Raw genomic sequence first — 14,560 nt, 5'->3', positions numbered from 1 at the left:
CCATCATCAGCTCAGCCACATAAAATTATTACCATCAGGCGTAAATACTGGTTTACCTCTGAAAAATACACTAAAAACATTACATGTGCCTATAACATTTGAAGAGTTCCCTCGATTTCTCCAGGATCCCATCATCAGACCTTGACTTGGTGCCAATGGGACCATCTCGGGGTTATACCCGTTCGATCAAAAAAAAAATTTGAAAATAGGTCCACAATTCTCGAAGATATCGAGGAACATACATACAAAAAAAAAAAAACATTCAGTCGAATTGAGAACCTCCTCCTTTTTTGAAGTCGGTTAAAAAAAAACATTCAGTCGAATTGAAAAAAAAAACTAACTTGGTTTAATTATAGCCTGTCAACCAAATTTTGGCAGTAGCAATGTACATCAAACTAAAGTATGGTATCCCTATGAAACGAACAAAAACCAGCAATGCACGTCGAACAGCAACAGATATTTTTTTTTCAAGGGGCTCGCTCCTTCCTTACGAATTAGATAATGTATTAAAAAGGGACGGATATATGCTAGTTATTTCTCTTTTTGGTAGGTCGGAGATTTCCACAGATAAGATACAAATGACACGCGAACTTTCACCGTTTTTTTCAAAACTAGTGTTGCTAGCCCGCGAATTTTCAAATTTGCCGCCTTTTTCTAGTGACAAGATTTGGTTGACGGTCTATATAATTATACATTTCGTAAGGAGCAATATGTTACCCGTGTGAATCTGCATATCCTAGAGGTGGGGCAAGGTGTCATGGATGTTGGATGACAGCTAGAGATTGTTAAGGGCACGTTACACAAATATCTTAAGGCGGATACACAACACACTCTGCTACAGAGGGTATTAAGCAGAATTTAAGTAAGACTGGCCCCGTAGCCGAATGGCTTTTCTGCGACGCGAAACGAATACGAAACGCCGCGAAAGGTAGTCTGGCTCTGTCGCGCCAATACGCAAGAGCGATAGATCTACGAGCGTTTCGTTTCGTGAGCATTTCGTGAGCGTTTGTGCCATTCGGCTACATACCCTGTTCTAGTTGTCTTGTATACGCTCATAAAGCATACCATAATTATATACTAAACGAGACAGTTAAAGCTACTCTACCTACTTGATCTTCTATCACAACCGTGGTATCATTTTTCTCTTTAGCAGGTCAATATCTTTGTTAAAATGATAATATGAATGTGGTGAATAGCTGGCTATCAGTCACATATTGTCGTAACAGAAAAGTAACGACACATATATACAACGTGTTTCCGGTATCACTCAAAACCTCAGACACCCCAACTGATTTTTATTTTTTTAAACTAATCTAGAGTATTCATCTTTTAATCTGATCGTTACTTTTTTTTTAATTGAATTTTTAATTTTCTGTACAGCTCTACTTGACTTTTAGCTCTACACTCAATAAAATAATTGCTAACTACCATCATAAACCATAAGACTATTTATTTGTGTACGTTACTGCAACGACATAAGGTTTACCAATAGACAGCTAACATGTCACTGTAAAACACTTTAAAGCTTTATCACAGTAAACTTCAAATTGGACAGGTAATCGCAGTAAGCAAATTCAAACCCAATATTCAAAATGACAAGGTTGTAATTAGGTACGAATTCGATTTGTTATGACTTATGATAAACATTAAGATTAAACTGACAAACAACGTCAAACTAGTAGCGGAAAAAATAATCGTCCAAGTAACCAGCCAGTATTAATACCCCTAAATACTGAAAAAGGTAAACAACCTCTAGCAATGCGATATACACAATGTTGTATTACGAGTACAATAGAATGGGCACGTAAAAAATAACTAATAATACTAATTTAAATAAAAATATTATACCCCCCAAGTTCTTACAGTCTACGGTCTTCCCAAATTCGCCATTTTGGTAGTTCAATCCTCTCCCATTCTGAGTAGGTGGCCGAACCAGCGAAGTCTTGGTCTTGCCAATGTACTTATAAATGGGTAGGTACCTAATCTAAAAATTGTATTTCCTATTACAGCCAACAAATGTACAAATGGCACGTCACGGGTAACGTCACGTACACAAATGGTTTCCTAGTGTCCATTCAGAAAATGGACATTACGAACTTCCAGCAACAAACATCTTCCATCACTGTAAATGGTAGCGTTACTAACTTCGCTACGGTCCATGGACGGTTGAATTTAAGGGATATGAAGGTATGTGGAAATAGTTTAGGAGTATACTGTATTTTTAGGGTTCCGTACCAAAAAGGTACAACAGGAACCCTTATGGTGCGACTCTGTCCGTCTGTCTGTCCGTCTGTCACATTCCTAAATATCTCGAGAACTACTAATGCTATCAACTTGAAATTTGGAATAGTTGTGAACATTGTAAACCTCTACAAATAGAAAGTATAATTTTTTTAAATATATTAATTTTAATTGTAGAAAATGGCCAAAATGAAAGGGGGGCAAACTGTAAATTTCAAGTTACTAGGTCAAGTGGGGTATCGTTGGAAAGAGCTCAAATTGAACGTAAATAAACTATTTTTTATAATTTTTTTGTTGTGGAAAAAAAAAGAATTTTGAAGGAAAATGTAAAAAAAATACCGTTCCCCCCCTTATCTCCGAAGTTTACCAACGAAAAATTATGAAAATTTTAGTAAACATTGGTTTTATGCTATATATTACAGGAAAAATATAATCGTGTTTGTATTTTGAATACTTTTTTTTTATTCACAAAAACTTTTCAGATTTTTACTTTCAATTTACCCACCCTTGCGGATGTATATCGTACTTAAAATTAATACTAGATGTTACGTAAACCATCTTCTGTCCAATAAAGTAAAAACTGTTTAAATCGGTTAACATTATAAAGAATTATCCCTGAAAAACCAGGTCGCGCAAATTAGTTAGCAAATTGACCGGGAGATGGCGCTATACACTATAATACTCATTAGTGCCTATACTTTTGTCTTCTAGTCAAGTCATTAGAGTTATATGAAAATATGAGATTATTTTTACTAGGTAGTTTGAAAGAAAGTTTGTACGGAACCCTCGGTGGGCGAGTCCGACTCGCACTAGGCCGGTTTTTTTTTTTTTGACGATGGCAATCATAGGTTCACCGGAACTTTCGTTCACACTCTGAGCTGGTTTACCTTTAGAGTAAGTAAGTTAATAAATAAAGCATCGACGTATATTTGCTAGACGCATGACTGGTGCTGCCCTCACTTTGTCGGGTTTTCTATGTTAATGTTTGACATGCCCATAAGGTTACTTTTATGGAGATTAGAGGTATTACCTCTATTCTCCGGTTACTTTTGTTCTTGACAATCAGCGCTCCTGCACGCACGTTGCCCATAGATTATGTCACGGGATGACGATACGACTATATCACGACACTGTGCGATAAACAAAGAGTTGTATAATATATGCAAGAACTCGTATTTCATTACATTGCGGTATTTGTTTGATGTTTTGCATACTCAATCTCAACGGTCCGCAATGTAACTAAAAACGCTCCTACCTAACTACGTGTTCGCGCGCCATCAAAATTAGCTTTTTAAGGTTACGAACTTACGAACGGACACCCCTCTCCAATGAAACGATTAAATATCGTTGCCTAGTACCAAATATAAGTATATAATTTTTCAGATATTGAAGAACTTGCACACACAAGAGATAACTGCCGATGTGACCTTGGACAGTCTAAGCGGAGGACTCCATAGAATGCAGTACATGCCGGCAAACAAAATAACTGAAGTTCTTTCTAGAACTGTAAGTGGAAAAAAATCCTAACATTGAACGTAAAACTCTCCACCGGTGGCCGATCCGGGAATCAAATCCGTATCTTCAGCTTATGCGACTTATTAACCTCCAGATCACCCGAACGCCGAATATTTAATAAGATAATTTGATTTTCACCATACCAACTGATAAATGCTTTTTCAGTACAGATGGTGTTTTTTATACGCACTAGTGCGAGAAGTGGTTCATTATATTGCCAGGTCGAAATTTCGGAGGCTCATCTGTACTGAAAAACGTCGTACGATACACGTGCGAAAAGGAAATTCGTAACTCGTGTCGATTTAAAACACTCCCTTCGGTCGTTTAATTTATCGGCACTCGTTTCTAACTTCCTTTTTTACGCACTTGTATCGTAAATTTTTGGAGGAATAATAACAGCAACATCGCATTTTATCCACAACAGTGCAAAGTATTTTTTTTTTCATACAAATTTTAACTTGATGTATTAAGCTGGCTGGAAAATTTACCTATGATTTTGATGGCCCATTTAATGATGATTTTGAATTATTAAAATATGTGAGTGTGTTTAGTAAAACGTACCACTTTGTCGGTTACCATTAAGGCGAGATTCACTTGTAGGTATCTTTATCTTACTTATATTTATATATATATGAGTATATATTATATAACCTATCGTTATTTATGTAAAAATAGTATGTAATTGTATGTACGTTAATATATTATATGTCTATATGGTTTTAATTGATATTTCAAAATTGGTATCTTAATGCACCGCCTACAATCTTCTCTGCTTTGCCCAAAGGTTGACTGGTAGAGAATGCCTCATGGCATTAAGTTCGCCTTTGTAAATTAAGTTGTTCTTTTGTGCAATAAAGTTTAAACAAATAAATAAATAAACTGTCAAAGCGGCTTTATAGCAATCGACAAATTGGGACGTTTTCCCGTGCACACTCACAAATATTGAATAAAATAATGTATTTGAATTTGATTTAGTTTAATTGATGTTTTAGAGTTCATATTTTATTCGTGTTGGTGTGGTGAAAATTTTTGTGTTTCACTCGGTTGCAAAGTTTGTTTAACCTTCGTGCCTTGAAATCATCACAACTCTCAAGATTCCAATTATCGAACCACTCGCTACGGTCGCGGTTCAATTGGCATGTGCAGTTAAACAACAACTTTACCCTTTTGTAAAACCAATAAATATTGTTTTCTAGTTTTTTATATAGGTACCTGTTCTTCTTTTTAGTACACTCCAAACAACATTTGGAACAGCGTAGCAAGTTGGGGTCGCGACATCATCCATCCTATTCTTTTGGACCTTGCTCAGAATAAGATCCAATTTCCTTCAGTGTGCCTTGACTGCAGATAAATATTATGCAATTTAAAAGAGGAATTACAGTTATTTTTTTTACTAACCTGTTATGTGTCCCACCCACCGCTGGGCAAGTGGGCAGTCCAGGCCCCGTAGCCGAATGGCACAAACGCTCACGAAACGAAACGCTTGTTAAGTAGATATCTATCTCTATCACTCTTGCGTATTGGCGCAACAGAGCCAGACTACCTTTCGCGGCGTTTCGTTTTCGTTTCGCGTCGCAGAAATGCCATTCGGCTACGGCAGTTGCCCTCTTTTTTTCCACGACCGAAATACATACCTACCATTACGTACCATTACCTAGGTTATATTTATACAATACCCGTCCAGTTAAGCACATGTGTAATATAGGTATTAAACTTATAGATATGTCAAATAATAGGTATTTGACTATATAAGGTCCTAATTTATTAGTTGCAGATATTTTAACACATGATACTTTACATTAAAATAATTAACTTTAAATATAAATTAAGAAATCTTTTCATGTAACTTTTTTGATTTCATTTTCCTAACAAAAAAAATAATTATAATTTCGTCTAAAAAAAATCATCATGTGCATTATCACAATGTCACAATGACTCACAATAACACTGTCTGTCATGTCAACAATTGTTTGTTGTAAATGTCGTAAAGGTTCGGCGGGAAAACTGCACATGTCATTGAAGTGGCCAGTTACAGTTAAGTGGTACGTAAAAGAGGTACTAGAATCTGTTCAATGAGTTTTCATTTAATAATCACATAAACAGGGTGTTTTTACGTAGCAAATTTGTTTTTCCGTTTTCTCCAAAAAAACATCGTAAAAGCTATAATGTTTCACGGTTTAATATACTCCAGAGACCGAGTACTATCAGCTGTAAAAATATCTGCATCTAATAAATTAGGACCTTATATAATAGACATAATAGTAGGTAAATTGTGAAACAAGTGTGCTTTGTTGATGTTGGTCTGTTACACGAGGCACGAGGCGATATAGTGGGCGCGAGCGAAGTGAGTGCTAAATAATAGTATGTATGTATGATAAATAATTTTTAAGAAAAAAAAACCGCCTTCCTTTGGGGTTCTGGTGATAAATACTTTCAAATGTTGGATTATGTTATCAATTCGTCTGTATATTTTTTAATGTTTGTTATTCGATACCTCCGTCATTTCTGAACCAATTTTGAAATCTGGATGATTCTGAAGTACTTACAGATGAGAATGATTATCAGAACGGAACTCTAACCAGGGGCGGCTCACTCTTCATCAGCAGTTCCACTGCACCAAATGTCACTGTTCTGGACGTAAGTGCATGCTGTTCTTATAAAAATACCAAAGTCACTATAAGTGTGCCGTTCAGATTTGAGGAGTTCCGTTCTGACCATCATCAGCAATTCCACTGCACCAAATATCACTGTTCTGGACGTAAGTGCATGCTGTTCTTATAAAAATACCAAAGTCACTATAAGTGTGCCGTTCAGATTTGAGGAGTTCCATTCTGACCATCATCAGGAGTTCCACTGCACCAAATGTCACTGTTCCGTACGTAAATGCATGCTGTTCCTTTAAAAACACAAAAATCACCATATGTATGCCTTTCAGATTTGAGGAGTTCCCTCGATTTCTCCAGGATCCCATCATCAGAACTGGGTTCTGAGAAAAATGGGACCAATCTGTATGCATATACATTCAATCAAAAAAAAAATTTTCAAAATCGGTCTAGTAACGACGGAGATATCGAGGAACAAACATAAAAAAAAAAAATAAAAAAAACATACAGACGACTTGATAACCCCTTCCTTTGAGATTTGGAAGGCGGTTAAAAAATTAAGGCACGTGTGTATAATTTCTTGACTTAAAAGCCTAAGCGCAGTTCAATGACCAATGAGATCCATGTTACGAGGAAGCGTGTTGAAATCTATTATCTACTTCTACTACCTAAAAATAATTTTTGGACATAGATTAGATCCTTAGTGGCAAAGTTGACTAATATGTATATAATTAGGTATACCTAATGAGTATAATGACGGGACAATGTAATATCATGGTATTGATTATTATCGCATTAAGATTTATAAATAAGGTAGTTACATGAACTAAGCAAATTATACATAGTAAAAGAAGAAGAAACAAGTAGAATAAAATTTTAGCATTTATAATTAAATATTAATTTTACGAAATCACACCATCTAGCGGACATGGCCAAAACTTGTAAGAGGAATGGAGGTGTAAGCTTAATAATGTTATAATATATCTTGACACTAGATGGCACATGGTAAGAAGTAATTCTGCCGTGTCATACCTATGTCATGTAACTTGAGTTACATGATATACGCGTAACAAGTTTAATTCGTGTTTTTATGAAAGTCTTTACCTACCAAGTGAAAAAAAAATCATAAATCTCTTACCAATTCCTCATACGAGCTTGTCACTAAACTCGTGTAACTCCGTTTTTGCCCTAGTGAGCTGTGGCTATCTCCCGTAACTAACAGTTACAGTAGATAGCCACGACACGCCTTTTACGCATCGAGCAATTTGGAACTCAGTTACAGTACTTAGGCACGACTTATATTATAGGCAGTCATAGAAGACTTTGCCTTATATTATAGGCAGACATAGAAGTTTTTGTGGCAAAATAAAGTGATTGAAAAAATTAAATATTAACAAATATATTATCGATATGATAAGAAGCTAGCTACCGTAAACGGCACGCGGTTTTAGTATCAGTGTAGTTAATAACCTAACCACAAAATTAAAATTTTGAAAAAACCCCCGACCGCGACCTAGTGGACCGATTTTCATGAAACATGGCTAAGAACACTCCCGACTAACTCAGCTTTCAGACAAAAAAAAAACTAAATCAAAATCGGTTCATCCGTTCGAGCGCTACGATGCCACAGACAGACACACACACAGACAAACAGACAGACAGACAGACAGACAGACAGACAGACAGACATACATTCGTTTTTGCGTCGGGGGTTAAAAGCAACTATCATGATAGTAATAAGGTTCAAATCCATAAAAAGTCATTTCGGAGATAACACGTTTTGTCATCATCTTCGAAAAAAGTTACCTGCATACCTGCGAACTGTTCCATAAATTTGAACCTTATTGCTATACGGTAGTTGTTTTTTTAACTACACTGAGACTTCAGCGCGTGCCGTTTAAAAGGGACTTAGCCACGTGAATAATAGAAACAAAGGCTTTTGTTTAACAGATAACGCAACAGCTTACGAGTCATTGCTCCTTTCTTTATTATCTATCCATCCCATTGTATTGTTGAATGTGGGTTACTAGGCCAGTAGTAATAAGGAGGTCACTGACCCATATTTCGCTAAAAAATAGTACGGATAGATAACAAAAGATTTGGGTCAACCTGCTAACAAAAAAGGTGCATTGTTTATCTACAATTTAGGTCAGTAGTACAATCCTTTGTTAAGTTTATGCCGTAATTTATAAGAACGTAATAAATATAAATTTAACATCATATTAAGGCTAGATCTAGATGTGATCTAGATTACATACCTATATAGTTATCTGATCAAACATGCAAATACTATATACAACGTGCTTTTATTGAATTCCGACAACTTTAAGGGAAGGTTTGTTTATTAGGTCAAATACATTTTTTTAAGAAACTGCTGTGTTAACTCTTATTCACAAAAAATAATTAAATTACTGAACACGGGTGGTTCAACATTTACCACTTTCTAATGTTATTTGTTTTGACATGTGCCGTTAGACAATTAACACGAATTAATTAATTTATTATGTATGAAAACAAAAAAGAATTTATTTTTTATATACTGCGTGTTTTCTGTTAATGGGCCTAACTATGTGTTGAATTTAACGGGAAACGAAAAAAAACACGATGTATAATTATTAATTGATTAAATTACAACATTACTACAACAATAAACTTGTATCTAAGCCAACTGAGAAAAATATTTTAGTTAACGTGTCGTGCCCAACTACTGTAACTTGAGTTACAAGACGTCGCAAAACAGACTTTGTATGGGGAGCCTGTCGTGCCTAACTACTATATAGCCTATAATTTTAAATATATCCAAAAAATATGTTTTTTTTGTGCATCTACATCAGCATTACACTTACTACAATGTAACTGTGTAGTTTTTTCTTTATATTTCCACACCAGTATTGAATGCAGATTGAATTACCAAAAAAAACTTTAAACTGATTTTACTCAAAACTATGTTTTTCGAGTTACATGAGATAGGCGTGACACGGCAGAATTGTAGGTAAATAAAATATTTTGCCTACGAAATCACTCAGTGTCAGTAAAACCAAGTAAAACTATTGCAAAATAATGTAAAACCTTACTTGCAGTAACGTTCGTAAGTATATGTTTAAATTTAAAAGTAATGAAAATATTTCAAAATATTTTGTCACTTGTCAAATGACTTTGATCAAAGTTACAGCGACATCTATTAAAAGAAAACAAAGTCATTTCAAAACTCAGTTCTTTCTCATTACCGTCTTTGTATTCTTAATTCGTATTGGCCCACACCGGTCTAACGTCATAACCCTTTCTTATATTGACCAATCAGAATTGTTTATCCGTTTGGACTGCTAATTGACACCCTGCTTTGTCAAATTCATCTGAAGCGATCGTGGTGCGTGTCTACTGTGCAAGTTCACAACAACAAAGTGTATATTATTTCGTGAAGTGCATTGTAAAATGACATAATTCGTGATAATTAATATAAAACTGTGGTGATAAAGTAAACAAATTGGACAATATAATCGTGCAAAGCGATGTGATACTTACTATCCTTGGCAGTGTTCAAGATTGTGGTCATATCGCGAAGTTTCATAATAGTGTCACTCAGATAATATTCGAGATGTCTTCAAAGCCGAGTAATCAGAAACGGAGGTAAGGATATAACCAGTTCTTAGCATGAGTATTTCCTGTTTGGGCCAGCTTTGTGGAGGTACCCTAACCTCATTATTCCTTCAACATAACTATCAATGTTGAGTGATTTCCATGATACCTAGTAATAAAAACTTTCTCCGTGAAAGAGCTCTTTAAAAAGCTGTTTTTACTTCTTGTCTTTTGGGAAAATTGATAAAGTAACCTTAAAAAGTTTAAGTTCTTTCCTTGTATGTATAAAATTAAATACCATGTTATAAAAATATTGTGCACTTTACTAGAAGGTTACTACTATCAATAACAGTAGGCTTTTTTGCGTACTTTATACCTTGAACTACCTGGACAAAATTTCTTGATTAAATTGAGTATGCTTTAGGTGTGAATCATATTAGCAGTAATAGCAATTTCATATTGTTTATTACCTTATTTTTTAATCAGGTATTACTATCTTTAGTTTAGTTTAGAGATAACAACTGTAAGATAAGAAGAATGCTTACCCACCATTATACTATTTTAAAAATGTTCAAGAACCTCTTGGATTTTAAAAGAGTGTACTTATACTAGCTGCCCAAGATCAAAGTCAATGGAGGAATATGATTCAAACCCTACACTCCAGCAGAGGGTAACAGGATTGAACCTTTAATGTGCCGGAATGGGGATCCGCATATGAGAAAACCTATGAAAAAATTAACACGGCACACAAGATTTAACAGAAGAGCACCTGCATGTATTAGTAATTTTAGCCACGGAGACTGCATTGTCTAGCAAGTAGCAAATATGAACTCGAAATAAAACATAAATAATGTTAAAGCTTCCAAAATTTATTCTAGGTCTTTACAAAATAGGCTATAACTATGACATAGATATAAAATTGCATTGCAGCTTTAACATCAAGCAATAAAACAAGTGGAAGGATCTTGTGGAGGCCCTATGCACCTATGGGGTGCCCTAGAACAACCAACAACAACAACAACAAATAATCAAGTCCAAAAGAATTGGCCCCAATGTGAAGGCCAGTCACACTTTACTGTATGTCACAGCCACACTATTGACCTTAGTTTACAGGCGAAATGAATAATAATATATTTCATTGGTTGCATTCTTTTTACTCTTACATCAACACAATGATGTTGATGTGTTTAGTGTCCAGTATTTTGAGTGCAATATATCAATATTCACTGTAAACTGGTATTCTATACTTCCTTTTTCATGTGTTGTATAAAAACATACAAAGAGTCAGTAAGTCAGTAAGTCCTTTATCAGTAAGTCATAGTACTGTATCTATCTATCTATCAGTAAAATTTGTCATATCCAAATTTGTCCCGCCAAGGAGTGGAATGCCAGGCAGGCTTGAGTCTGTGTTTCCGCATGAGTACAATCCAGGTCTCTTTAAAGCAAAAGTAAATAGGTATCTGAGCATTTCTTTTTTTTTGCCAAAAAAAAATTTTGATTGTTTTAGTGAATTTTAGGTCAATTGTACTCAAAATCACGAGTACTTTCAATCTCACTAGGAGACAAAAAGTGTCCCAGAATTTCCATACATTTTTGTTACTTTCCTCTTTTGTTACCCCATACAACATGTACGGAAAATGGTAACAAAATAAGAAAAAATCGTATGGGACAATTTTTTTAACGACTAGGATTTAAAAAGCTAGTAATTCTGAGTAGAAATAGCATATTTTTTTTCAAAAATATCACACTTCATAAAAGTGGCAAAAAAAAAGAAATGCTCATCTTATAGGTAAGCGTGCTCCACCGTAGACCGCATCATCACTTACCGTCAGGTCAGGTGTGATCGTGGTCAAACGTGCACAATTCATAGTGCGGTGTCTAGGCAGACTGAACATCTTACAAATCTATTAACTACTAACGCTTCCTCCTGTCAATCAGTATCGAGATCGAGGTTAAGGACAACTTATTTGAATTTGGCATACTTTAGTCATAATAGAACAACAAATTATATTCTTTGTTATAATTTTATCTTAGACATACTTATTTTGATTGCATTATTCTAATTCTTCCTTAACTCAAGATTGATCAATACATTTTTACTTTTTAGTAGTAGTAGTAGTAAACACTTTATTGTACAGAAGAAATTACATGTACAGTGAATTATTATAACGGTTATGTACAAAGGCGAGCTTATCCCTTTAAGGGATCTCTTCCAGCTAACAGAATAACTGAGATATATATACAAAGTACAGTCACCGGCATAAATAAGTGATGATTTCTGTACCTTGTCGCTTTTAATCGTTTGACAATTTCCTATGACATTTCAAACAAGACGTTAATATGACAAGGTACAGAAATCATCACTTATTTATGCCGGTGACTGTACTATCAAAATATCTTTACACATAATATGCATCCCTACTCTAAAAGTGAGTGCAATACGTATACCTAAATACATAAATAACACTTTGTGTATACTTTGACATGCCAGTCTCAGTTATACCACACCTTGGACACTGGCGATCAAATATATGAAAGAGGCGCGTTCCTAGCACACAGTCAAAACTCGTGTAGGGGAACGCGTAATATGCTTGTATTAGTGACATATGACAGGTCGACTGTTCGCGTTTTTGACAGGCGGTAACTGTGAGGTAACCGAGAGGGGGTGGGAGGCACTTTCAGCGGGAACCCTTTATCTGAATGGATTTACCCAAGTTTGAAGTTAAGCAACACATTTGTCAAGTAACAAGAGCGTCTGGCTTTGTCACTTTAAAACACCACACAACCTCTCATTCACACCTTTGATTTTACCTACATTGAAGCTAAATCAAGGAAATAACTTTGGATGTTGGACCTGTGCAAATTGTGTAACTAATTAAAAAAAAAACAATGCAGTATTAAAGTCTCCCAATTAGCATATCGTCACTACTTTGAAAAAAATTCGTATCTCACGCTGCTCCTCAAAGTTAAAACGCAGTAAGTCTATATGCATTCCATACATACTTACTACAGTTTTCTATTCATTGACAGACGAAGATACGAGTTTTTTTAAAAGTAGTGACGATATCTCCATTATTCTCATCACGTGACATTGTTATGTTATCTGAACAATTTTTCGGTCGCGAACCATTTACTTCAATTTGAATCTTCTGGTTTAAAATATAAAAATGCTATTGGTTTACTCACTTTAAGTTATGAGGGCCTATTGTGATTCATTTATTTCGGTCCTTCGCTTACCTCTCTACGTATTGGTCAAATATGTAAGATTGATAAATTCTATAACAGACGATAAGACTGTTCAAAAGGTACGGTCAGCCAAGAAAGTGGTTTACCACTTTTCGACTATGTTAAACACATAAGGACACAACGTCGGCCTTGTCGTCACTTTCCATCAGGTGCGACTAAGGTCAATCACTGGCCAGTTTATAATAAAAAAAAAGTGGTAAACCACTTTTTTGGCTGACCATACGCGTATACTTATGTATAATGAAGTCTCTTAACTAGGCCTTAATAGCGCTCTAACACGGGCAACACAATTCCAAGCAATCTACATACCATTGCCGCGTTTGTTCCATACGCACCAACTAACTAAGAGCAAACGCGGCAATGGTATGTAAATTGCTTGGAATTGTGTTCCCATGTGTAAGAGTACCATAAGAAGCTGACGACATTATAATAAACAGGGAATTGTAGGAAGTGAAAAATAAGTAAGTAGAACATTTACCTATTGAACATTGAACCCGACAGCTGGTTTGACTGCTATGAGAGTTACGTAATTACTTAAAATAAATTCAATCAAACAAGTTTGGATTGACGTATCTTGTCGATAACGGGAAAGATAGCATCCATTATCAAACCTGTTTTTAACAAAAAATCTGAATGCATTTTTATGATAAGCAACACTTACCTACCTCTACCTAAACTCTGTTAAATAAAACAAGGGTATGTAGACCTCGAGACACAATAGAAATAACAATGCAGGGATTCAGTGTCCACCAAGGTTTGTTTAAATGATTTTCCTACTAAAATCATCATGTGGGTGTCGTAGAAATCGACTGCGGGATATGAGTGCAATCTATGGATATAGCAAACTGTCACTGAAATATTACAATGTCGTTTTCAATCAACCCCTTTAATTGCAAAGAATGACACTAAAACTTCAGTTTTATGACCTCTGCCAACCACTTGTGGTAAAACAGGCGTGAGTTTATGTATGTATCAACAGTCAACTCAGCTTACCATGTCATAAATGTCACAATCTATGTAAGAAAGTATACATAATGATCACTAAACAATGTGATGATCAGCTCGGCATATAATATTATGCGTGACAGTATCTCTTCTATACGTCTGTTTTGAATGAATACATAATGGCAACAAAATATTAGTAGAAAATGATATTGGCGCCACGGTCTATGTAAACCGCGTCGCATGTGGCAGCATTTTCTTTTAATTATACAGAAATCAAACAGTCATATAAACACATTACATACTAGCAATACAAAAATGTACTGCAAGTAACGTACTGCAACAAAAGAAAACAATATCAAAATCACTTCAGTTCAGTATGAAAAAACAAATAATTTTTAAGAAAAAAAAAACCGCCTTCCTTTGGGGTTCTGGTG

The 14,560-nt window shown here is 35.2% G+C and overlaps 1 long non-coding RNA gene across 1 annotated transcript; it reads left to right on the top strand.

Moving 5' to 3' along the window:
* The first annotated feature begins 3,072 nt into the window (after nucleotides 1–3,072).
* Nucleotides 3,073–5,131, top strand: LOC125232834. The gene is made up of 3 exons (XR_007177792.1): nucleotides 3,073–3,135; nucleotides 3,625–3,747; nucleotides 4,985–5,131. It is a non-coding gene; the product is annotated as an uncharacterized LOC125232834 (long non-coding RNA).
* The last annotated feature ends 9,429 nt before the right edge of the window (nucleotides 5,132–14,560 follow it).

This window comes from Leguminivora glycinivorella, chromosome 13 (assembly GCF_023078275.1).
Source record: "Leguminivora glycinivorella isolate SPB_JAAS2020 chromosome 13, LegGlyc_1.1, whole genome shotgun sequence".
Classification (NCBI taxonomy): Eukaryota; Metazoa; Arthropoda; class Insecta; order Lepidoptera; family Tortricidae; genus Leguminivora; species Leguminivora glycinivorella.
The sequence above is the reverse complement of the archived record's forward strand: the minus strand, read 5'-3'. Positions and strand labels throughout refer to the sequence as shown.